The sequence below is a fragment of the Colius striatus genome, chromosome 10 (assembly GCF_028858725.1).
Source record: "Colius striatus isolate bColStr4 chromosome 10, bColStr4.1.hap1, whole genome shotgun sequence".
NCBI lineage: Eukaryota > Metazoa > Chordata > Aves > Coliiformes > Coliidae > Colius > Colius striatus.
The window spans coordinates 18229412-18253865 of NC_084768.1; the positions used below are offsets into that span (position 1 = coordinate 18229412).

Below are 24454 nucleotides of genomic sequence, written 5' to 3' on the forward strand. Positions count from 1 at the left end.
CACTGGGACAGCCAAGAACTGCTCCCTTCCAGGCCAGAAGGACAGAGAGGAGACACAGTTATCTCAAAGAAAGGTCCTTGGTCCATCAGCACAGAACAGGGAAAATTTCTCTCAGTCCCCAACAAGGCCAGACTGGTGTTTGATTAGGCTTGTTTTCCAGCAAGCCTGTGCAAATCACCCAGGCACTTGAGCTGTCCTGAGGAGAGCAAGACATAATTTACAGAGCTAAGTGTCCTTCCCAATCCTACCAAAGGCAGGTGAAAAGACTACTAGGAGGATCACACTTGGTGCTACTTCACATGACAAAAGGTGCATTACCCAACTCTAGAAGCACAGGCTGTAGGGAAAGGTCAGTTAAAGCACAGATTTAACTCTAGGCCAAGGTTGTGCACACAAAAAAATCCTGATAAAACATCACAGTGAACCCTTATAAAAGGTTTGCCCCACTGTAAAGGCACCAACATCAGGTAAAGGAAGGGTTACGGCAATTTATAGTGATCTCTGGTCTGGATTTCTTTCCTTTCAACCTTCCTTCTTCCACAATGCTCCTGTCATTTGCAGCTCATCCAGCCCAATGTAAAACACACTCAGGCATCCTGCACAATCCCCAATATGGGAGCAGACTGAGTAGGCAGCCACAGACTTCAAAAGGTCTGGCGAGATGAGACAATGCACAGCTATAACCCCACTGCAGGGAAACCCAAAGGCAGCCAGAAATCTACCCACCATGTACCCTTCAAACAGGTAGAAATGTGCCAGACAAGCAGCGTAGCCAAGAGTGACACTGGAGTTCTTATGATGTAAAAATCTCTTCCCATGTTGCAGCATGTTGACCTGACAACATGCCATCAGAATTTTAAATTATGTATCTGAAAGCCCTTCTCCCTGTCAGCGAGCGTTTGAACCTGAAGCGAAGCCGGCAGCAGAGAGGAGCAGACAGGAGAGGTAATTACCCGCGCTCTCCTCCAAGAGCTGACAGAAAGCAGGCCCTGTGCTGGAGATCCTGGCCTCATTACGGGCTCTCCTGGAGGCTGCAGCTGCTCCTCTCCATGGTCAGACGTGAGTCACAGCATTTCAGAGGACAGAGGAACGCTCCTGCAAGCTCATTACTGGCTGCGGGGTCCATCAGCCGTAGCGCCACCACAGCCACACTGGTGTTTGAAGCCAGAGCCTCAACACTGTGCTCAAACTTTACAGACAGCAAAAAACTAGGCATGAAGCTGGCTCGCTCATCACTGGGGCATTTCTACTACAGGAAGGGACTTTCTCCTGAGTCAATGTGTGGCTTAGAACTAACCAAGTGATGGAGAAAACTGTCCCCTCTTCCTCATTAACGGCAGCAAGACAAAAACTGTACGATTCCACATGGCAGCTGGGGAACAGCTTTAGAAGCGTACCAACCTCTGCTGCAGTGGTACTTCCCAGGGAAATGGACATTTTGCACCAAGAGAGCTGCCACTCCACAAAAATCAGGGTCTCCCTGCAGCCATACATGTTCCTCAGACCTCAACGACATGGGGCTGCATCTCCCTGTGGCCCACAGGGCCCCTTCCCTGGGGTGCATGGCAGCCCTTGCCACAGAATTTTGGAAGGGATATAAACCCTTGGGTTGTGATGACCTTTGACAGACAGACAAATGAGAATAAGTCACCTGCACAGCCACCTGCTCTAAAGTTTCCTCCTTCCTCCACCTTCTACTAAAAAGCCCAGTGCTGGAACCATTACAAACATCAGGTTGAGTCAAAGAGACCTTCGTGCAACTCCTGCCATCCCTTGGAGCCTACATATTTAACATAGCAATTAAATTCCTTTCTAACAGGACCTTTTTTCCAGCTGAAAGACATTTCCTGTCTCCTCCTCTCCTCTCTCAGCCATTCTGTCAATAAGTCAAATGACTTTGGCAGTCTGGGGTCTGAGTGCCAACTTATGGGTCCATGAGCCCCACAGTGCTCCCCACTGCCTCCAGCTCCCCTCACGCTCCCGCCTGTGCTCCGCACACTAACAGATCTCCCATCCAGCTCAAGGCAGCTAGATCAGACTTCAAATGCCTCCAAGAAAGGCTCGTAATTCTCTCCACCACATGTCCCATGAGGATCTGTTAACACAGGCAGCTTCTGCTGCCATCCTGGTCGGGGATGTGCTCAAGGAGTCTTAAAATGGAGCATAAACTCCTGCCTCCTCCTCTGGAAGTACATGTCCTCCTAGAGGGATTGGTGGGAAATTTCACACAGGTTTAGTTTTAATGCTTTGAATACACTCTGAGGTTTGTGTTCAATTTCTCATCATAAAGTTTTAATGGGAACTCTTTGAAACTGCCAGCTTCTCTGATACATCTTCAGACAGAACTGCCTGCCTATGCAAAACCTGGTGAGGTGCATCCTGATTATATCTGGGGCACTGTCTACAGTTTTTAGTTTAAAAAAAGAAAGCACATCGGATACGCAAGTTTCGGCAACACTTTTAACCACAAAGTGTCAACATTTGTCCCACGCTCGCCAGCCCAATAGTCTAAACCTTTGGTTGTGGGATTATATATATTTGCTAAAGGTGATTTTGTAGCTGTCTCCTGCAAATGGGAGGCAGACAGCTGAGGATATCCAGGGCTCGGTTCAGAGCTTCCACAGGCAGCCCACTTCCTCACAGATCACTCGGCCCCCTCTCTCTGCCATAAACACCACTGCAAAACTCTTGGAAACACCAGGGAATAAAAATCTTTGTTGAATAAGCTCCCTGCTCTGCTACCTAACAAGCTCCCAAAAGTAAATCCATGTCTTTTCCCCAGATAGCTAAGCATTGCCAGTTACAGGATAGCCATGGAAGGAGGACCACAAAGAGGCACAGTGTGGCTTTTCTTCAATCAAGGTCTACATCTAAAAGCCGAGCTGAGAAAGGGAGTTTTAAAAAACAAAGTGGAAAACAGGGAGAGGGGAAAGAAAAGAGCTTGAAATTTAATTTGGTTGGGGGGGAAAAAAAGTAACCTTTGATTTCCAACACATCAGCTCACTGCAAGCACCATGTGTGGAGAACATGCAAAAACAAGTTATGCCAGGATGACGTTTGTAAAATAGCAACAAAAAGGATGATTTCTGCTCTGAGATGGGATTTCTGACCCCTTGCACGTTATTTCCTGGATTTGGCTCTTCCTCTTGCATTCTAAAGGACTGCACATGTGCTCTACCCATTTGCCCTGGACAAGATGCCTTTTCCACCAGACCATGCCTCCAGTTAACAGCAGAGACTGATGAGCTGTAGAGATGTGCCCCAATAGGTTTCCTTTCCTTGGGCAGCAGCGATACACACTCAAGAGGGCACAGATGGATCACAGCCTTGCTCCAGCACCTCGTCCTCAGTGGCACAGCATCAGCCTCAGCTAGGGAAGGGGATTTTCTAGTGTCTACCTCTATCCACTGCCCCTGCCCCAGTGCTGATTCCTCTAGAAGGAGCCAGCCTTCAGCTGCATGCTGCCTGGGCAACAGATTGGGGTGTGTTTCACCATGAAGCCTTGGACTACTCCAATCCAGGCAGTGGAGGGCTCTCAGAGCAGGGCTGCATTTCAAGAGAAGCTGGGTTTCTTCTCTGCTTGTTCCCTCTTTACCAGAAAGACTTTATGCAAATCAAATCTCTCTTTGGCTGCCTCCTGCTGTGCTGCAGAGGGTTGGTGGAGGGGAGGAGAGGGGAAGGGGTGGGAAGGAGGGGGGAAGAGGATGGAGCCTTGTTTGCTATCAGCTGCTCAGAAGAGCAGAGCAGAGACAAGATTGATGATGCTCTCTGGATATAAGATCTCCTCCTTGTGAAAGGCTGCTTATGAGGCCTGATAGACTTGTCATCTCTTAATAAACATCGCTGATATGTCGGTAAGGAGAAAGCGGGAGCACAGGGAGGACACACAGAAAGGCGGCTGACAATTCACTTAGAACAGCACTCTGCTCCCGCCTTGGCCCTCACGTGTGGCTCAGATGGCCTCTTCTCAGGGAGCAACAGCCCCAGCACAGCCTCACCAGCCCCTGCCATCTCAGCAGAGCCCAGGGGCAGGCTGAACCCAGCATCTGGGCATTTCCAGTGAAACAACCCCTTTCCCTCTGAGCCTGGGGACACCAGCCCTTGGCATACACCTGGTCATAAGCCTCAAAAAAAAACCCAGTAGAGTTTTCAAACTTAGACAGTAGTTACAGGAGCAGATCCCAGTGGGAACAGAGTGCAAGGGAGGTATTTCATCAGCACCTTGCAGAGTCCTTCTATAAATTGCACTCAAAGTGTAAGTGGCTCTGCTTGTGCTCACATGGCTGTAAATCAGAGGGACTTGCCTGTGATCAGGAAACACATCCCTTGCTTTTGTTTAATCTCTGTAAAGTGGCAAGGAAAATTTTCATGCCTGGAGGGATCATTTGCCCTGTGCAGTTCCAACAATGACAATCACAGGTAGCAAACCTGATGTTATCAACAGGAGCTTGCTTGGATACAAAACACCCACTTACAGTCACCTGAATCTAGCTAGAGGATGCAGATTTTGCGGGACTACAGTCACATTTTCCTTGCCTATCTGGCTCACTTTGTATTTAATCAAGCTATGCATGGTTAAAAATCCTCCAGAGCATTAGCAGGTGCTTAGTGGTGCTGTGTAAGTGCAGAGCTAAGGAATAACGTGCTGTAAGCACAGCTAACATAAGTGTTCATAGCTCCCTGTGGGGCTAAGAATGACTGCGAACCAGCTTCTCCACCCCGGGCTTACATATGCAATGAAAAGTTCCTTCAGAGACCACATAAGAAGCAGTCTGGCTGGAAGGCAGGTCCTCTGCATGCTGCTCCCTTGTGAGGCTCAGACCTGCCTGCAGCTACAGGGACACTTCTCCAGCAGCATGGGAGGACATGAGGCCAGCCCAGGGCACAGTGATGGCAGACAGCCCATCCAGGAAGGCTCTTCCTGATAACGCTTTTGACCCCCTCCAAGATTTCTTCCCCTGTCTACTCCCTTTCACACACTGAAATCTGCCTCAGAACACTGATGCTGGACAATACACTTCATCTTACACTATTTTTCTGTTAAATAACAGCATGCAGTGATTTTCCTTGTATTACACCAATTCCATCACTTTATTCTAATACAACTATCAACAAGTTCTAAGACAAACTCATTGAGTTACAAGGACTCAGTACATCTGCAGCACCAGTAGTCAGACTCTTAGCAATCTAAGTCCTTCCAAGGGTTGGAATAGTTTTGAGAACTCACCATATTTTCACCATGACATCTGTGTTTGTAGGAACCCAAGTACACACACAACTCCTTCCAAAAAGTTAAGACAGGAGCAGGCTTGCAAGGGATACATGCACCTTCAATAGACACCCATGCTAAATAAGCACTCCTCTGCTCACACACCAAAATACCACCTGGCAGAAGAAACAAGTACCTTTTTCCCTGTTTTGCACATGACCTTTCCACAGTATATCCCAGGAGAGAGATGTCAGGCCTCCCTCCTCCCTGAAATTAGTGACTCACAAGGAATAAATTCCTCAAAGCTGGATCCCACAGCTCAGAGCAGCCCTGGATGGCCTCAATTTCATTAGAAAGGAAAACAACCTCAACTCTGAAAGGTGAAAGTGCAGCCCCGGTATTTCCTGCCCTCGGCAGCCCGTAAGGAACCAGTGTCTCTAGCGTCACCTTCTCCATCAAACGGGCACTTCAGCACTTGAAAGCCGCCTCCTCCTCCATGCAAAGAAAATCAGAGGCATTGTTTGGCAACCTCCAGTAACAAAGCTGGCATTCAGGCATTAAACTGGGATCACACTCACTAACTGGCATGTCCATGCCTGCCTTCAGTTCCCCAGCTCTGCAGGAACATTAGATCACGCTCAGCTCACCTGACTGCAGGTTCTTCTGCTGACAAGATTTTCTTTACACCACCAACACACCATAGCCCACATCTAAGCATACAGTGGGACTCTGTAGTTCATCTTTTAACATGAAACAGCTTGTTACTCCATGTATACAGATGTTTAAACCCCCTTACTCAACTGGCACCCCATGCTAAAATCCATGAAATGGCAGTTGTCCAGTACTTCCGAACAGATAAAAGTTCAAGCACCTAATGCAATATTCCTAAGTGCTCATTATTTCCCTGTCTTAAAATATTGTAGGAGATTTTTCCAAGCCTCAGCTGCTAGTGGAAAGCAATCACATGAGTATCATAATAATTGTGCTAAAGGATAATTGCAAGTTTCTAACCTCTGTGGCTGTGAAGTCCTTGAAGCCAGAAGACAAACAAATGGAATGTCTCCAATGGTTGTTTCCTTAAATTTGACTCCCCCACATAACTCCCAATGGCCCCTCTCCTCACCTTAAAGCTTAGTCATGACTCAGAGCTTGGCCCGAGTTTCAGATTTGTTTACAGAAGCTTGCTCCATTAAGAGCTTTCATTGCACTGGAAAAGTGACTTTTAGATGAAAATCCCCACAAAAATACATGCATTTTGTAGATTCTTTTTTCATTTTCTCTCTCTCAAAAAAAAAAGACAATCTCCTATCTTCAACTTTTAGTGTTTTCACAAATAAAAAAAAGTTTCAAAAGCAGCTTTGCTGAGGCAGTAGACAATAAAGAACCAATTAACTGCCTCATCCAAGAAACTGAATTGCTGGTCATTAAAAAAAAAAGCTAGTACCAATCTAAGCTCTGCCATTGTGATTAGAAACTGAAGGTACAGTGTACACATTTTGTCCTCAGCACTTAATCTGATGGTTATAAGGAGGATAGCTAAGTGGCTGGGGATATTATTTGGTCAGAGGGTCACCGCAGACAAAGACAGATACAGCATACCTAGAAAATATGAGGGTATTTCTGTACCATGGCTGTATAAGCGTCTTCCCATATAAACAGAGGCATGTAAGGAAAAAAAAAAGACCTTGCTATACCATTTAGAAATCCTTCACAGAAATAGAAATTTAAATAGAGAACAAAAACACACTCAGAATAAACAGAATACATGAGTGATGTAGAGATCAAGTGGGAGTAAAAACCCAGTATTTTGGAAGAGTTGTTTTGGGAGGATTTTTTTCTTTGTTTTTTTAAAGTAATAAGAACATAAACAAGGCAGAAAAAAAAACAAACACAAAGGGAGGAGGAATTATTCAGGAACTGTTTGAAGTCTTTCAGGGCTTAACGCACTTCCAGCGCCATCCCATCTATGCACCTCCACAGCTTGGTACATGGAGCACATGCATACATTTCCTTCCAGAAACACTACTGCAGTTTCCAGCAGGCTGTTTCAGGGAGTGGGTACAACTGGAAGATCGGGAGCATAAGAGAGAAAGAAAGAAAGAAAGAAGGGGAAAAAATAATTGGAGAGAAAAGAGACTTGGAGGTCTAAGGACAACCAGGGGCAGGAGATGTGGTATTTCTCCAGCACAAGCCTTCTTCAATAACAAAACTCTCATCAGAAGTACAGGATGGGAGCCCTTTGCTGCTGCACGCTGTAGGCAGAGTTTTCCAAGATTAAAACCTCAACAGTTCCCATCTATAACTCACCTCCCTTTGGCAGGGAGCATCACACAACTGGAAACGTAGAGACAAACGGAAGGTGTCAAGTTAGTAATTTCATAGCTCTACAGTGAGCAGCATGGAAAATATGTGAACCTGTATTTCATCCTCCAAATCATATTAATACTCAGATCTCAAGCAAGAGATAATACAGGGGTAACTAAAGCTGTCCTAGCCAATATTTTGAATCATAGGGATAGAAATATAATGCAAGTAGTGTTTTAGAATACATATTAAAATACCAAGTGGAGAGTGGAACAAAGCTAATGAACTTAAAAGATGTCATCTGAAAAAGTAGTCCATTAGCCAGGGAAAATTCCAATATGCTCAAAAATCATGTATCATTTGCTCTCACGTAAATGTCCATTATCTCTGTTTTGGGGTGGTTTTTTTATGTAGCAAGATATTATCCCTCCTAAGGTTCCCTGACAAAGATTTAGTGCTGCCATTTTGTATCCACATCTCCTCCATCATCTTACCAAAAACCTCTCCCCCCTCCCCTGCTGACACAGTGTAATTCTCCAAATCTGCAGTTTTAACAGAAAGCGAATCTGATTTTGTCTCAGACTCCAGATGGGTATAGCTGTAAAGATATTGTCATGTGAAAGATTAGGCGTTAACTTAGACAAAGAACTGTTCCTCTGCAAGCTTAATAGCCTCTGAAACAGCAACTGCCACGAAAGAGTTACCAGGTACTGATATTGCTATCCATAATAACAACGGCATTGCAACAGAAGATGGAAGTGCTGGAAACTCCCAGTGGCATTCAGTGCTCTGCACAGAGAGCTAGAAACGCCTGCACACAGCTCAGGACTCTTGCAGGTTGTCTTTGTCCACACATTACAGTTGTGACAGTCAGGGTAGAGTTTCCTATGGGATGTTGGGGGGATGATGGGATGAGGTGGAGGGACCACACAGGGACCCTTCAGGGCTGGGGATCTGTTGCACAGTCACCTACTGTTCTTTCAAGCAGCAAAACACAATGCATGGAAAGTGCTGGAGCAGGGTTAATCCCACCTGTCCAGACCTGTCATCACCCAGTGCTCTCTTCACAACTCTTGTCACTCTTGCACAAAGTTTGGCACATATAGGCTCCACAGCCCAGGCAAAATCAGGGGGCATAAGTGAAAGAGAGGCAGAAAAATCAGCAATTGCAGTACCAGGTCTGGAATGAAATTGCCACCTCCTGCCCCATGTATCCTAGAACAGGTCTCAGCTTGAGATCAAGGAAGAATCCCAGGTCATCCTAGATCCGCTCCTGTGTGCATGCTGAATTGACCTCCTGGATCCTGCAGGTCTGAGTAATCAAACGGGTCATTCTTCCACATACCACTCTGCCTCCCCAGATATTACCTCACACTCAAGCTAGAGAAGGCCAGTTACATCCAAGTTTACTGCCCTGGGAGCCTAACTCTGCATCCACCTCAGCCAACAAGAGTTTCAGCATCATCTTCAAAAAAAGCCAGTATCACCATCACTCTGAGAAGACTCAGTGTCAGCGGCACAGCATAAAAACCAAGGCCAACACAGAAGCCCGTGTTATCAACACAAACACAACTGGGATCTACTCACTTCTTTCTGAGATTCTCCATACTCCAGTGGTCGTTGTTCTTTGGATGAAGTCCTCTTCTCCCAGACGTAGCAGGGCCACATCTCAACAGCACATATGGACAGACTTGCAGAGCAGCCAACTGTGCCATGGCCTGCGGTGCACGGCAGATCGGCAGCAGGCACGGGCTGTTTCCAACTGTGGGAAGATAACAAAAGACAGCTTGGTTAGGTGGTTCAACAGGGAAGGCACGATGCTCATTGCCCTGGACACAATGAACACAGGCACACAGCCAGCCACCAGCTCAGCCACTGAAAACACAACAGTATTGTGCTAAAGTTACAAACACTACATTGGAAAGGGAGTCCTTCTTCCCATCTGGTGGAGGCACAAACCTAAATCCTTGGAAGCAGTGGTGAATTCACTCAGAGGGTGCACTCAAACAGATTCTGCTAGAGAGAAAACAAACACCAGGGAAAGTCAAAATGCCCTCTGGTTGCCTCTCAAAAGCTGGAGTCCATCATTCCAGCTGCATATCTGCATGACAGGAAGGCAGCTGGCTCCTCTGTGCAGGGCTTGCTGGCCATCCCTGCTGCTGCCTCCCAGCTGGCACTATAGATGGCTTGGGACCTTTAAATGGTCTTGGACTGCATTTGTGGAAAATAACAGCCCATGGGACTCTATATATTAAAGGGGCTGGAATGGATAAACAGAAGTAGCCAGGCAATCAGAACGCTGTATGAGGCATGATGTTTGTCAGATAGGTACCAGAAGTGCCTGACAAAGCCTGTCAGGGTGGTCTCATACCCACAAACCCAGGAGTCCAGCCAGAAAAGTATGCTGAGCCCCACCTGCAGAAGTCTCAGCCTCCCACCCTAACTACCAATAGTTCTATGCTAAAAAAACCATTACCTTCTGTTGAAAGAACAATGCAAAGGGACTATCTCCTCTGCTACTTGCCATGGTCCTCCAAGGAGGATGAGCATCTTCAGAGATGAAATAAGGCCTTTGCATGAAAAGTCAAACACAGAAAAATTGTTTATCTGAAAGATATAGGGAAGGCTTTATAAACCACCTCACAGGAAAGCTGCACCTAGCGATGGAGAGAGCTCAAACTGGGAGATACCTTAACGTCACTTCTACTGGGTCCTAGAAAATCCTGTTGTCCAGTGCTGCTCCTGCTTCCCCAAAGCTCAAAAGTGCCATGCTGGGAGCAAAGAGACAGGTTTCCAGGGCACATGAGCCATGCCACCTTTCACTAGAAAGACACATAGCTTAGGTGCCCAGTTGAGACATGATTCTCACATCACTGTCATTCACCCAGCCTTAACAACATTCCCCTTACCCAACACACTTCCTCATTTGTTACACATGAAGTGTCGCTGCCCAGTCCCACAGAAAACAACTGTTTAGAGAGAGAAGGGTGTTAAGGAACCTATCTTGAATTAATTTATCCATTCTGCTTGCTCAAGGAGCTGCTTTGCTGAGCTGCAGGGAGCAAGTCATATCCAACACATGGCACACTGGAGTGCAGCAGTATCCTCTGGCACAGCCATGCCAGGTAAGGCTGTGGAACCACTAATTTAACACTGGCAACTGTTGGCACTACACAAACACTGAGGCTCTGGAAAATAGGAATGCAACTTTTTAGGAAGCACAAGAGCAAGGCCAAAACATACAGAACTAGCAGCAGTTTTATAATGAAGACTATTTTCCCTGTTATCCATCTTGCTTCATGTCAAAGAACCCAGAAAGGAGCAGGCTAAAGGTACATTTTTTTTCTGATGGATCATGCAAATAGAGCATTACTATTGAGTTACACAACACCAACACATGCACAAGTGTAGCTGAGGGATTTTTACCTAGACACCAGGAGGAAAGTTTGGCTTCCCTACATTAACTCTAGGAAACTAGACCATAGAGCTGATTTGTGTGCCCCAGGCTCCTACCTGCTGAAATGTAGGATAAACTTTGTGCAACAAAGAAGAGTTATAATAGATGATGAATAAATAATGGAGTGTAAGGGCTCTGAAGAGGTCACCTGCACTATCTACCTGCCCTAAAACGGGAGCCATAAACCATCTCCACGCTTCCCCATGCATGCTCTTTTATATTTGTGATGCACCCAGCATAAAAGAGCCCTGTGCTGATGGACACTTTGATGATTTAAGTGTTAAATAACAGATAGGTGCTATTTGTGTGGAAATTGTTCCTGTTGGGACAGAGACACGAAAGCAACATTTTCTCCTGTGCCTCTGCCTGCCTCACCTGCGCTCTCGCTGCTCATCCATCTCCCAGGATTGCCTGGAACATTGCACATGGAGGAGCATTTTCAAACAGCTCACATTTTCTTTAAAAAGTCAACCTGTTCAGTAATGGCTCATCCTGCCCCTCCCACCCCCCTGCTACACGCTTCCCTTGGGGCCAAGAAGGGAGAAGATTCAGCCTGCACTGGAAAACAGCTTTATGTACATTAAAATATCACCACTTGTGAGTCTGAAGCCATTGCAACCTACAAGGACAGAAATAGCAGCTTTGTCCCAGTGGAATAGAAAAGGACAAATTTCCAGCCTCCCAGAAGGGCTCAAGGTATGCAGGTGCACTTAGTCCTGCAGAATCTTTACCAGCAAAAATATTACAGAGAGGATGGAACAATATTGTTTTGGGTCATTATATTTCATCAAATGTCCTTCTATACCTGTACAATGAACCTCCAGCTCCAAGATTAAAATAAAAGCCTTCTACAGAAATGAAAGTAATAATTCTACATCTATCCTTTTCCAAAACATGAGAACTTTATGAAGCACTGGGTGATGTCAGGGATCTCCACAGGGTACATGGGTAGGAAACAAAGAAATACTTCCCTGCTACCAGCCATCATCCCAAAATGACAAATAAAGACTCAAAAAGCAAAGTTCTATGTAATCTTTTTTTCTTTTCCCATGTTAAGCAAAATAAATATTTCCATTTTCAAGCAGAAATATTTTTCTGTCCATCATGCTACAGGATTCCTGGCTCTGCCACAATCATCCCCTACAACTCTGTCAGACCATTCCAGCCCAGACGTGCAGAGGCTTAGACAATTCTAAAGGTATGCAAAGAACAGAGGGAACCAGGCAATTGTGTGTCTTCAAGACCACTTTGGTGTCTTGCAGAATTAGAAGATGAAGACAGGAGTGTAACTCGTCCCTCCCACAGCTGGGTTTAAGAGAGGACAGTGACCTGTCACAGTGTAGACTATCAACAGGGCCATAGGCAGTGGGAACAGGGACAAGAAATATAAGGATAAGGCTTGCACCAGCTTTTCCTCCATATGCTGAAGGAACTGTGTGTTGATAAGGGATATAGGCAGCACCAGGTGTAAAGTCCTCCTGTGTTTACAGAATCACAACTCAAAAAGCTGATGTGCAGGAAAGACAGGGAGCAGAGCTGCCCAAGGCAGCAAGGGGGGCCGTAGCATCTGGGGGACACACAGCAGTTCACATGCTCTTCCCTCGTGGGCCACAATGGGGTAAAAGCCAGCAAAACTATTATCTGTTCCCAACGAAAAGGGATGCTTCAGGAAGTCGCTGGTCATCTCTAGCCACCCTGAGAAACAAGTGTTTTGGGAGGCAAAGCAAATCAAGTCCTCAGTTTACCCCTTCCCTGTTGCTCTCAGTCTACACGGTCCCCCAGGACTGCACTTACAGAGCAGCAGCTGTCTCCAGCCCTGTGACAGGAGACAGATCAGGACTGCCAAGGACTGTCACCCATCACAGCCCTTCAGATGCCAAGCTTTTGAGATTTTTTTTTGAGATCTGTGCAGCCATAGGAGCACCAGACAGGCCCACAGAGAGAGGTGTCCTGTGACTGTATCACCTTGTAGGAAGCCTTTACTGCTACGTGCCCCAGGAAACCTGAGTGGGGGGGTGGACAGGGTTCCTTCGACACCATGGCAACTAAACAAAAGCAAACAGACAGATTTTAGGCAGAAGGCAGCCAAAAGAGCCCCAGGAGTTAAAACCAAGAGTTACTAACTCCAGATATCATCTGCCTCTTGGTGCCATCACAGCAGCAAATGATTTTGCATTTTGCTGGCAAGAGGAGAGTCTTAGAGAAGCCAAGCAGAAAGAAAAAGTATTTCACCAAGTAGAAACCACTTTTGGATGGCGTTCAGTGCCCTTCCCAGTGCTCCCAGAGATACGCAGGTGTGTGCACACAGACACACCCCCCCCCATCGCTCTGCCACAGCTGGGGCTGCTCTTTTGGCAGCCCCTGGATGCGAAGCTGCTAGAAGATGCACTGGATGCAAGAGGACTGTGCACAGTGGCAGTCCTGCAAAACACGAGCTCGGTGCAGTAGCGGCAGCAGCAAGAGCCCAATTCCTATTTAAATAAAATGCCAAAAGGCAGTCAGCGAAAGTGACATTTATGGTGTTACTACAAATGCATTCAGTGGGAAGCTGAGTAGCAGAAGCAGGTTGGGGGGAAAAAAAACAAGCTGTAGTGAAAACTGCCATCTGTATATTGTGCCCCATTTTTAATATTCTGTATTCTCATAAAAAGTGTTGTTTCTGTCACTATTCAATCTCCCAAACTCACATGGAACACTGTTAAAAGTCAGCAGTGTGTGAAATGGTATTTTAAAATAAATGAAAGCCGCTCGCAAAGCTGCGGAGGAATATTGCAATGCCAGGGTGCTGACAGACAGGCATTGAAAAGTAACAACCGTTATCATCTTAAAGCAAAGCGGATTAAATAAAAACCCACAGCTAGTGGTGCATTACCAAGTCTGATATTGACACAGCTGCCGTGGTGGTTATTTTTCATTGTCTCATCAAGACAAAGCATCATGGGATATCAATCTTCCCTCTGTCAGGCCATGCCTGGTGTAAAGTTTTTCGTTTACATTTTCATTATATCCCTTTTATCTCAGCTGCCAGCAAAAAAAAAATTATATATATATATATAAGTATTTGATATCTACACACACATATATATGTGTATCTGTAAGTATGTGTGCCCGGGTGTACTTTTAGGAACGCTGAAACTGGTTGACCTTGGTCACATTGCCATGCCCCAGTCTCTGGCCGTGAGGATCCCCAAGCCAAAGCCAACCCCTACACGTCCGTGTTAGATGTGGCGGGTGGGTGGGCTGCAAGCACTGGTTTAGGGCCTCTCCAGCTGGGGATGGGGCTCAGTGGTGAGCTGGGAAAGGTGTGATCCCTTGAGAGCTACCTGAGAAATCCAACTTGCGCTGCCACCAGTGCTTTTGGAACAAGCCCTTTCCTGTAACCAGAATGCACAGCCAAGTCTGTTCCATCTATCTCTGTTTACTGTACCAAGAGGGAGACAACAAAGCAGAAAGCAGAATTGTGCATGGAGGGAACTGACTGTCTCAACAATACCAGTAGCCATTACATTTCTTCCTTTGTGGCTGTACAAGGTGATCTCTGCATCTGACCAATCCACACATTTCTGTCCGTAATACATCTTCAAATTTTTCAGACTTGCAACACTGCTGCTGTTTCTGGGAGGCTTAAAGGCAAGCATTGCAAGGGCAGAAACTTCTTCCTGAGCATGCAGAGAGCCTCACAGTACTCACAAACACAGCCTCCTCAGTAACTAAGCCTGACCTTTCCCTCCCACCAACAACTCTGCTCTTTCAAGGCATCAGAAGTTGTTTGCAGCTGTTTGCAGCTGGCCACTGTGCTCTCCAACGCAACAAGAACTGCAGCAGGAAGAAAAAGTTCCTTCCTTTATTCTTAAGACAGCCTTATCTTCCAAACCTGTTGCAAATGTCTGCTATGGCTGCTCTTCTGTGGTTATTATTTAAGTGTAGCTTCACTTCCAGCATTTCTTGTAAATGTTACATCTCGTCAGAAGCAGCTCAGCACTGCCTGTTATAGCACTTCAGTCCTTTAAGAGAAGGAACTCTGGGAAATGTAGTTCCTGGCAGAAAAACAAGGCTAGAGCAGCTGCAGAGGGCTGCAGTGCCCTGGGAGAGGTCCAAAAGGGGAAGTAAAAATATTGAAGTAAGACTCCTTGGAAAGGGACTGCAGAGGAGCAAATGTTTAAGCAACTAGCTTAAGCTAGTCGTCAAGACTCCATGCACCTCGCTCCCAGTAGCCCCTCTGATGAGCTGTCTGGAGGCTGAGAGCACAAAATCAGTATCTCCCCTCCTGTCCTCAACTCAGAGGTTTACAGCAGTCCACGTGTGCTCTGGTTATAGCCCACCATGTTGAGCAGCAGGAGTAAAACATCAATTACACCTTTTCTAAGCCAGGAAAGGGCTCTCTGCAGTGGCCCAGAGTGTTTTCTCCATCCAAGTGAGTATTGTCTCCAGTACGCTCATCAGCTTTGCTGGCACTTATCTTGAGGTCAAGCCTTTGCTGCTGCTCTGCAGCTCAGGAGCAGGGTTTACCAGTTCCAAAACACAGCATTTCAGATATTCCAACATGTCCCTGTGCTCCACATAGACCCTGGGGATCATCACATACATAGGAGGGCAAATGTCCCTACGGCAGAGCAGGTGCTCCCTAAACACAAGAAATCACTGCATGAGAACCACAACACGACGTTGAAATTCATCCTCTCACCTTCTCTTCCCTGCCTCAGTTTCCACAGCACGGTGGGCAGCATCCTTGAGCACTCCATAATCCCTCTCCTGCTGCATCTCCCAGGCTGTTTGCATCATTCTCCCCATTCCCCTACTGTAAATCCAGATCCCTCTGCCACAAACTTCCTTTCCACTGAAAGCTCTCTATAACCATGGGATGCATGTCCTTTATCCTGCTGCTAGCAGCATTCCCTCTCTACCACCCAAAACATTCCCTTCTTCCAAACAACAGCCCATCATCCCAAAGGGTTTCCATTAAAGAGAAGACCATGAGCCCCTGCAAAAAAAACAAACTTCAAGGAAGCTGAGGCAGCTCAGTGATGCCCCAGCCCTCACTTCATCCCACTGAGGTCATCTGAATTCATACTCCACTTGCACCCAGCCTGAATTCATCCCCTAGGTCCTGCCCCACCAGCCTGCAAACCCAGAACAACAGCAGTTACACTTTCTCCGCAGTGCTCAGCATAGCAAAGGGTTACACCAGCTCTTCCAGCAGCGTTTCCTCTCTCTCCCTCTCTGCAAGCAGCAGCAATTGCCATTCTGCATCCTTAATAGCAGCGTAATCAAAAGTTATGATGCATTTTTCAGTAATCACAAGAAATGATCCCCACTTAGCGTTAAGTAAAGCAAATTTGCCACTGGAAGGATGGAAAAAAAAAAGAGCAGAAAAAGAAGAAGTCAAAAGCATTTCAATTTTCATTTGAAGCGAATGAGTCAGAGTCAATTTGGTAAAGCAGTTAACAGCAGCTGTGCTCCCCTTCCCAGCCCCTTAACAGGTACAATTTGCTTTTAACAAACAACCTCACGGAGGTCTCTGGCACTGTGTTAACACAGTGGCATTCAACCCCTCTTGCTGTTGTGTATTTAAATTGGGTAATAGAGTCAGGCACAGGAGATCCACCATGAATCTTAAGAAGTGCAATTTGACAGCATCTTAAAAAAAAAAGGGGGGGGGGGGGAAGCCTTTATAAAAATAATAAATGAGTTTGAGAGTAGGTTTTGCTGGGTTATTTGAAAGAAGCATATTAAAACCAACAGAAGTCCTAGAAAGCCCCAGCATGGTGCCAAGGCTCCAAGAAGCTTGGGGCCATGAGCAAGCAGGCTTCCACAAAGAACTCTGCAAAATAACCAAGGTACTTGACAACCAAAGCACCCTCAGCCTGGGTGCACTCAGTATACTTCAACCCACACCGAGAGCGATAGGGGAAGGCTATATATTGGGGGGGAAAATCCCCAAACAACAGCCCTGCATGTTCATGCTAAGGTTGCCCCAACCCCTCAGGACATCCCACACCATCCCATAGTCTCAGCAGCTCCTTAGAGAGAGGGCTACTCCCTGGCTGGGAGGAAAAGCAAAGATGTGTGATGAGCCTCCAGCCACTCCTTATCTCTCCTGACCCTAAAGCATCTCTGTCCTTCCCTCACCCCAAAGACAAGCCCTTGATGATGCCCTCATCTCACCAGGCTTTCGATTCAGGCAGTCATCTTCTCCATTCATTTGTTCTTTGAAGAAATCTCATTTCATTACCTTCCCAGCTCCTCAGCTTTGTGGGGAATTACAGGAGGTCAATGAAAAATTCATGTTCTCAGTAATTGGCATTTTTGTTTCCCTCTTTTTTAGATGAAGGAAAGCAAAGAAAAGGATGTGAATGGGGCAGACAGCAGGATGAGTAGGTATCTTCTGCCAGTTATTAAGATAAAGTCTCTTATATTGCACCTGTCCAGTGAACTCTGGTGCTTCCTCCAAACAAGCCCTGTAATCCTGCATAGTGCAATCCAAAAGCACTCCCGGTACGTTTATTAGAGGGACAAGTAATGAAAGCAGACTGGACATACACAATTACTACAGTGTAATCTGCTGAAAATGAAGTCAATCCAATCACCCAGCATTCTGCTTTCTTCTCATTTTTTAGACTTCAAGCAAGTGCTTCCCAAATTCCAGCTGAAGTTACTGTTACGATCAATAGCGTGAGGGCTCTCAGCATAAGACTCAATTAATATGATGCTAGCAAGTGCTCCCCTATTGATCTGAGGCTGGTCTGAAACACCAGCCAGCAGTGGCACCAACTACTAACAAGGCAGGCAAATGCAAAACAAAGGTCTGCCAGCAAGTTAAAAGGAGAAGCAGATCTCTATTTCAAAGATACTCAAGACAGAGAGAGACATCCCTGTCCAGAAAGCAGAGGAAATTCTCCAAAAACCAAAGTCTGCCTGGCTGTGACTCTCTCTTGTCAGCAGATTTGCCATCAATGAGCAAGAGCGCAGGATTGCACCCAGGCAACATACTAAAAGAAACTCCCTTCAGCCCCCTTCAAGGTCCTGCCCCACAGAGCTGTGGACAGGCGATGCTTCTTCCCCCGGCTCTCTCCTGCTTGCAGCGCACACGCTGTCAGCCAGGAAACAGATTGCTACACAGAGCACAACCAAGGCTTGCCATGATTAGATCTATTAATACAGTGCATCTGATTCACCTCCAAGGCCCTGATGCGCGGTGACAAATAGGGATGGGCTTCCCTGCTTTGCTGAGTTGGGCCCTGAGATAACGACCTCCTTGCCAGTGGCTGCTTGGAGCCTGGATGGGCAGGACCAGCAGAGAACTGGGGAGTGCAGCATCCCCCAGCACTAGTGGTTGCCCTGGGAAGAGTTCTAGAAAGGAGAGAAGCTCCCTGCACTGTCAATCACAGGTGGTGGTCCCCGGGTTTATGTTCTGACAGGTCCTTCACACTTTGAGGACATAAAGGGGTCCTTGTTTCCTGCCATTGCTACATTCCCCAGCCAGGATTGTTCCCAGTCCCACCTGAGATATTGCTCTAGTGACCCAGTCCTTGCTGCCTGATGCCATTTTGATGGCCCCTGCAAGCCCCTGCATCGCCCTGACTGCTACTTGGGATCAGTGTTTCCCTGGGGCCAGAGGAAAATCTGGGCTTGTCACCTCCTCCAGGATTTCCTCTTTCCACCCACATTCCCCAGCAAGAACAGCCACTTACTGTGGCACAGCAGGGGAGGTGAGATGGGCAATTCCCTGGTATACAGGCTTCCCTGGAGCTTCTCTGACCCCAGGCCTAGGGCCAGGTCCCCCTGGCACCACAGTGTGCCCCACAGCTCCTTTCTCTGTGCAGGGAGAGTATCACTCTATACTTCTGTACTCAACATCCTCTTGTTCTTCCTCAGCATGTCCCCTCTAGCTGCCTTTTGTCCATCACCTCGTGCACCTAAAACAAAACTGGAAAGGTCACAATTTTAACACCTCAACCAAAGATGTGAAGTTTCTCTTGAGAAAGCAAAAGTCATTCCCTACCACAACCTGCTGTGTGACTCCTGGAAACCAGACAGGCTCCACTGCCTCGAGGGCTGATTTACACAGGATGAGGATTTCATTTCTTAACCCCCTTCTCCCACCCCACACCTTGCCCTGCAGAGCCTGTGCCCTCCCCTGCCATACCCATGGCCAGGAGAGGAAAGCCAGAGATCTATTGCTCCAGCAAGCCTGACATCTGCTTTATCAGGCAGGGCGATGTCTCCCTGTCAGCAGCTGCAGGCCAGGATGTGCCTCTGTGGGGAGGCACACAGGCAAGCTAAAGGTGGACACTTAGCACATTTATTACCTGCTTATTAGATACCAGGCTCCTGTTATGATGAATTGGCTGGGTGATGGCTCCCGCCAGCTCCCAATGCTCAGCAAGGCTCTCTAATTCCATTTTGTAAAGGCTGGGCCAAGGCAAAAAAATCATTTCTGAGAAGAGGAAAGCAGCAGTTGTTTTTCTCCTGCCTCCAAAACAATCTGACCCTTTGCCCAGTCTCAGCAGGACCTTTTCTTGAAGCATTCTGTCTTTCCTCCTGACTGTGCAAGTGCAAAGGGGATAGCTAGGAACCAGCAGCTCTAGGAGCTGCAGTCTTCTGTGGCTTCATGGACAGGGCATCTCCACTGCTCCCACGAAAGCTCTGTAGAGGGAAGAGCTGCACTGGAGGGCTATATCGCTCATTACACCTACTGCACCACCATGACAGCTGTACCATGGTGGTGACGAGGCTCCTTCCCAGCTCTCTCTCAGCACAGAGAGCAGACAGGTAGTTGATCTCCAGCCAGAGAATGCTCCAGCGTAAGACAGGTTTTGAAGCAAAACTCTGTTGGCTCCTTAATCACAGGATGGTGAGGGTTGGAAGGGACCTCTAGAGCTCATCCAGCCCAACTCCCTGCTAAAACAGGTTCTCCTTGATCAAGTCAAACAGGAACATGTCCAGATTTGGACACTTCCCGAGAAAGAGCCTCCACACCCTCCCTGGGCAGCCTGTGCCAGGGCTCCCTCACCTCAACACCAAAGAAATTTCTCCTCATGTTCAAGCACTACTTTTTGTGTTCCAGCTTATGCCCCCTACCCCTTGTCCTATCGCTGGCTACTATGCTCCTGAAGGTTTCACAGAGCTCACACAGCAGCTTTTCTCTCTACAAAAGGGCTTGTGCCAATCTGTGCCACACAACATCACATTCACAATTCTCCCGGCAGAAGAACAGCACATGAGGACAGGTATCGTGAGGTTAAAAAGTCAGGAGATGGTGCAACGAGTTTTCTGGGAACAGAAACAGGCCTGAAAGGCATGCTAGAAAACTGGAACCCACAAAGGAGATGCTTTTGCAAGGCAAAGTGATCAGAAAGTAAGGAAATGTGTCATTGTTTCACGAGACTATTGTTCAGCTCTTCTAAAGGCTGGAGTGAAAGCCACAGCCAAGAGGTTTTAGGTGCCTCTCCCAAAAGCAGAGAGTACTGTCATTCGTTTTGTCATAATTTCTTCTGTATTCCTCAGTTTTCTGTTATCCTTTATCCCTCCCACAGGCCAGCTTCAAAACTGCATGAAGGAGCAAAGAATTCAAAGGATGATGAAGCTGCATTCTCAGAGTCAGCCCCTAGACTTTGGTGATTTTCATATTCTTAGGCTTTGATTTTGCTCATTTTTATCAGTGAAAACAACCCTTGGAGACTGAGCCCGGGAGAAATGACCATGCTCTGCTAATTAGAGTTGCTTCGTCACCCCTTCACCTCTATTGGCAGGGAAGGCATTCCTGTGCTGCCTTTTCACAAGTGGCACCAACTAAGGCAAGTGACACCATCACCCCTCAATTGCTCTGAACAATACAGAGCAACTCCTTGGCTGAGGAAGACAGGTTGTGAGGGTGGTTTGCGGGCCTTTGAGGTGGGAAAGTGGCCAAGCAGCCTGCAAAACTGCAAACCAGCACTCAGCTCTCCAGTAGAGACAGATGAACAGTCCTGCCATGCCAGAGAAAACAGCTCACGGGCTTTCATCTCCCTCCATCTTTACCTACCAAGGTCCCAGTGACTCTTCCATCTGCCCCCCACTGCACCCCTGCAGAAGAATTGTTATGAGGAGAGGCAGAGGGGATGAGAAACCTCATCCATACAGAGCTGGGCGGCTCTGGATGCTGATCTCTCAGCTCGGCAGGAGGTGAACACCTCCCCCCTTTAGGGATGGACTCAGTGCTCAAAGCTTCCCTCCTCTTCCTTTGCTGGAGGGCCCTCAGCCCCAGCCTGGGGGAGGGCTGCACATGATACATATCCCCACTGAATTGTTACACGTTTCTGCTGTGTTCCTTAGACAGAGGACTTTGCTACCAGCGAGCGGGAGAGAAACTGCCATCTGGGACTGCATGTGCTTTCCAGACAGATGGCTGACTATTCTAGTCGTGTTTTATTTCTAGCAATGGTTCATACAGCAACAGCGCTAGTGTGAAAATGGGATGTGACAAGATGTGTATTGCTTACACCTTCTGTAAAGTTCAGATAAAACCAAGATGTACAGAATGTAAAAATCAATATAATTAGGTAATTAAGAGAAGCAAAACCCCTTGATTTAATGCTGCATTGTGTTCATGGGTATTACAGATTGTGTATGTATGTGTGATATGGAAAATACATATGTATGTTTCCACATTTATGCATGTACACAACGCAAAATGAAGGGAAAATAATCAGCGTGTACATTTATCCATTAAAATAAACACAGCTACCTGTTCCACTATGTGTTTCAGACCAAATTTGTGACAGCCACCCACTGGTTTAGCCTTTAGATGGAAGCTCTGCAGGGCAGGAAACTCTTTCTGCTGTGCTTAAGTGGCACACAGCTTGTGCTGGTCCTGCCCCTGTTCCTTAGCTGTTACATCCTGCCTTGCTGAACAATACATCTAGCAAGGGTAGCAGCAAGAAGAGCAGCATCACACATGCATGAGCTCTTACTTTATAGGCACTGGTTAAGTTAGGACCATTGCACTGCTTTCTGTAGAGCCAAGCATTCACCCCACTTCCCTGTAAAGCACAGAGAAGCACATCCACAGAGAGCTTGACACATCCCAACGTACAAAGTGGTGAAACACAGCTATAAAACCAATTTACAAGTTCTTCTGCAGTCCAGAATGGAATGAAGGTCTGAATTGAATGTTCTAAAGGCCACTGGTCACACACCTGGGGCTGACTTCCCTCACACACAGAAGCACTCAGTAGCTCAAAAGCTCACATCTCCCATGCACAGGACACAAACGGCAAGAAAAAGTATTGAAGACAAAAGTACCTGTCCTCTGGCTGTCCAAAGGAGCAGATGGAACAAGATTCTGGAAGAGGCTGCTGCTGGGCTCAGGTATGTCTGAGGCTGCTCTTTCCATCGTGTCCCACTTCTTCCGTCTATAGAGCTGAGAGGGTCCATCTCATTTTGCACAAAGACAACATGGGACTAGACCAAATGGCAGAGAAGTATTACTTCATCCACATCTCAACACACAGACCCCACCCAGCAAAGCCCTGTGCTTGTGGGCTCACAACCCATCTCCTAAACAGCTTGAGACAAGCAGAGTTGCCCTCTGAAATAGCAACAAGAATCTCCTTCCTATAATCAAATGTTCATTATAATGGGCTAATGCAGAGCAGTAATGGTAAGAGACCCAAATGCAGTGTAGCATGTTGGGGTTATCGGCATCCTGTCCCTGCAAGGTTATCAGGCAGGCAAGAGACAATGTACACAGCTCTTCTAACATGAAACTGCAGGACTGTGGCTCAGTAAGTGCTGGGTGGCACCTAACACAGAACACTGATTCACACAAGGCCCAGGATCCTATGCAAGGACACAAAATCATACATGTAGGTAAGCTTGGAGGAGACAGAACTGGGAAAAATCGTCTTGGAAGTGAGAGATGAGGCAACCTGTAGTTAAACCATCCTCTACAGGCAGGGATCCAAGCCTGGTCAGACAGACAAGTGAGAAACTGCCACCTCTAGACCCCCCATGACTTCAACTCTGACTCAGCAAATGATTTTTTGCACTTTAAGGCCCCAAAGTAGAGTGCAAAGAACATTACATCGAAAGCAGAGCATGTTTGGGGAGTTTTGGCAGTAGCTAACTCTGTCTTTTTGTCACTTTGCAGCTCCCTGGGTGTCATTCAAACTGGAAATCTTCCGTCCAGTTCCCCTTCTGTAGATGTGGTTTTCACACTTCTGCCTAGCTAGGTACTTGCTGTACTGCTGATGGTTAATTACCTGACAATGAATCACACTGCTCAGCTGGAAGGTGGGGCAAAGAGCATTATCTGAGCAAGTCATGGAGCAGGGTGGCCGGGAAGGAAACATCTCCGCTCCGGGCGGGTGGGCACACACGTACGGGATTCGTGAGGAATAAATTCAGAGAGGAATATCAATAAATCTCCCAGCCTGGCCACTGGGGTGGGAGTTTCTTTTCCCCCCTCCCCGCAAGAGGGAAATTCTGCTCTTTCCACGGGGGGTGGGAAGTGGCGCAGGGCTGCATTGAAATGTAAATTCACTCAAATTATTAAGCACAAGAGAGCAGCTCCTGCCAGCCCTTTGTTCCGCAGTCAGAATGTGTAATCTAGAAGAATAAATATAGTCAGATATCAGCTAAACAAAGAGACCCGAGGCCATGCATATTCAGCCACCCTCTCCCCCAGGACATCCCTTCCCCCTTTATCAGGGAAGCTCTTTTTACAGTCAACAATTGTAGATCAAAATGCCCTCATTAACCAGGGCTGAGACGAAAACCTCTTGCTGTTTCATATCGAGGGTGGGGTCCTCAATTTCTCTCCAGGAGTAGATATCTCCCTACCCCCTGGTTTTCTCCTCTGCCCCTTTCCCGTGCTGGGAAGGCAGGGCAGGTGTGCCTCTGAAGCCCCCTGTTGCTACACTCGCCTCAGACAGGTGGGGTAACTATAGGACACGGTCCCAGGGTTCAGCAGCTAACGTGGCTCCAAGAACTGCCCTACACTTGCCTGGCACATTCACCTCTGTGCTAGCAAGAGGAATACCCCTGAGAGAGGGCAGGCAGAATACACGTCTAAGCAGGCTGCCATAAAAAGGGTGGAAGCCAACAAAAACATCCCCTTTGCCACTTCATAAAAACAATTACCTGGACTGAGCCTGCTAATCCGTGGAGACTCCCAGAGATGCTTACATAAAAACACCACCCAGAATAACTGTTTCATATGCTTTTTCCCCACAAGCTGCTCATCTCCTGCAGCAAGGGAGTCTGAAGCCACCCGAGGGGCTCCAGGTGCAACAGCCTTTGCAGAGCTCCAAGTTCACACTCTGTGCTGTGATGACTGCAGATGTCTGTCACCTCCACTCTCTGGTCATAGGAGAGCAGGTGACCCCACTGGCATGAAGCCACACAGGTTACTAGATGGAAAAGACAGGTTCTCAAAGCCATTCCAGCAGCAGAATTTCAAGCAGGCAGTGAAGGACTGCATCTGCCCCAAGCCACAGGGAAAG

The 24454-nt window shown here is 47.1% G+C and overlaps 1 protein-coding gene across 1 annotated transcript in view; it reads right to left on the bottom strand.

The window, feature by feature from the left end:
* Nucleotides 1-22348: 22348 nt before the first annotated feature.
* NUF2 (NUF2 component of NDC80 kinetochore complex) overlaps nucleotides 22349-24454 on the bottom strand; it is a 35639-nt gene continuing 33533 nt past the window's right edge. Inside the window, exon 14 of the transcript XR_009819341.1 lies at nucleotides 22349-22412. The gene's annotated coding sequence lies outside the window, so the exon portion shown is untranslated. The remainder of the gene's footprint in view (nucleotides 22413-24454) is intronic.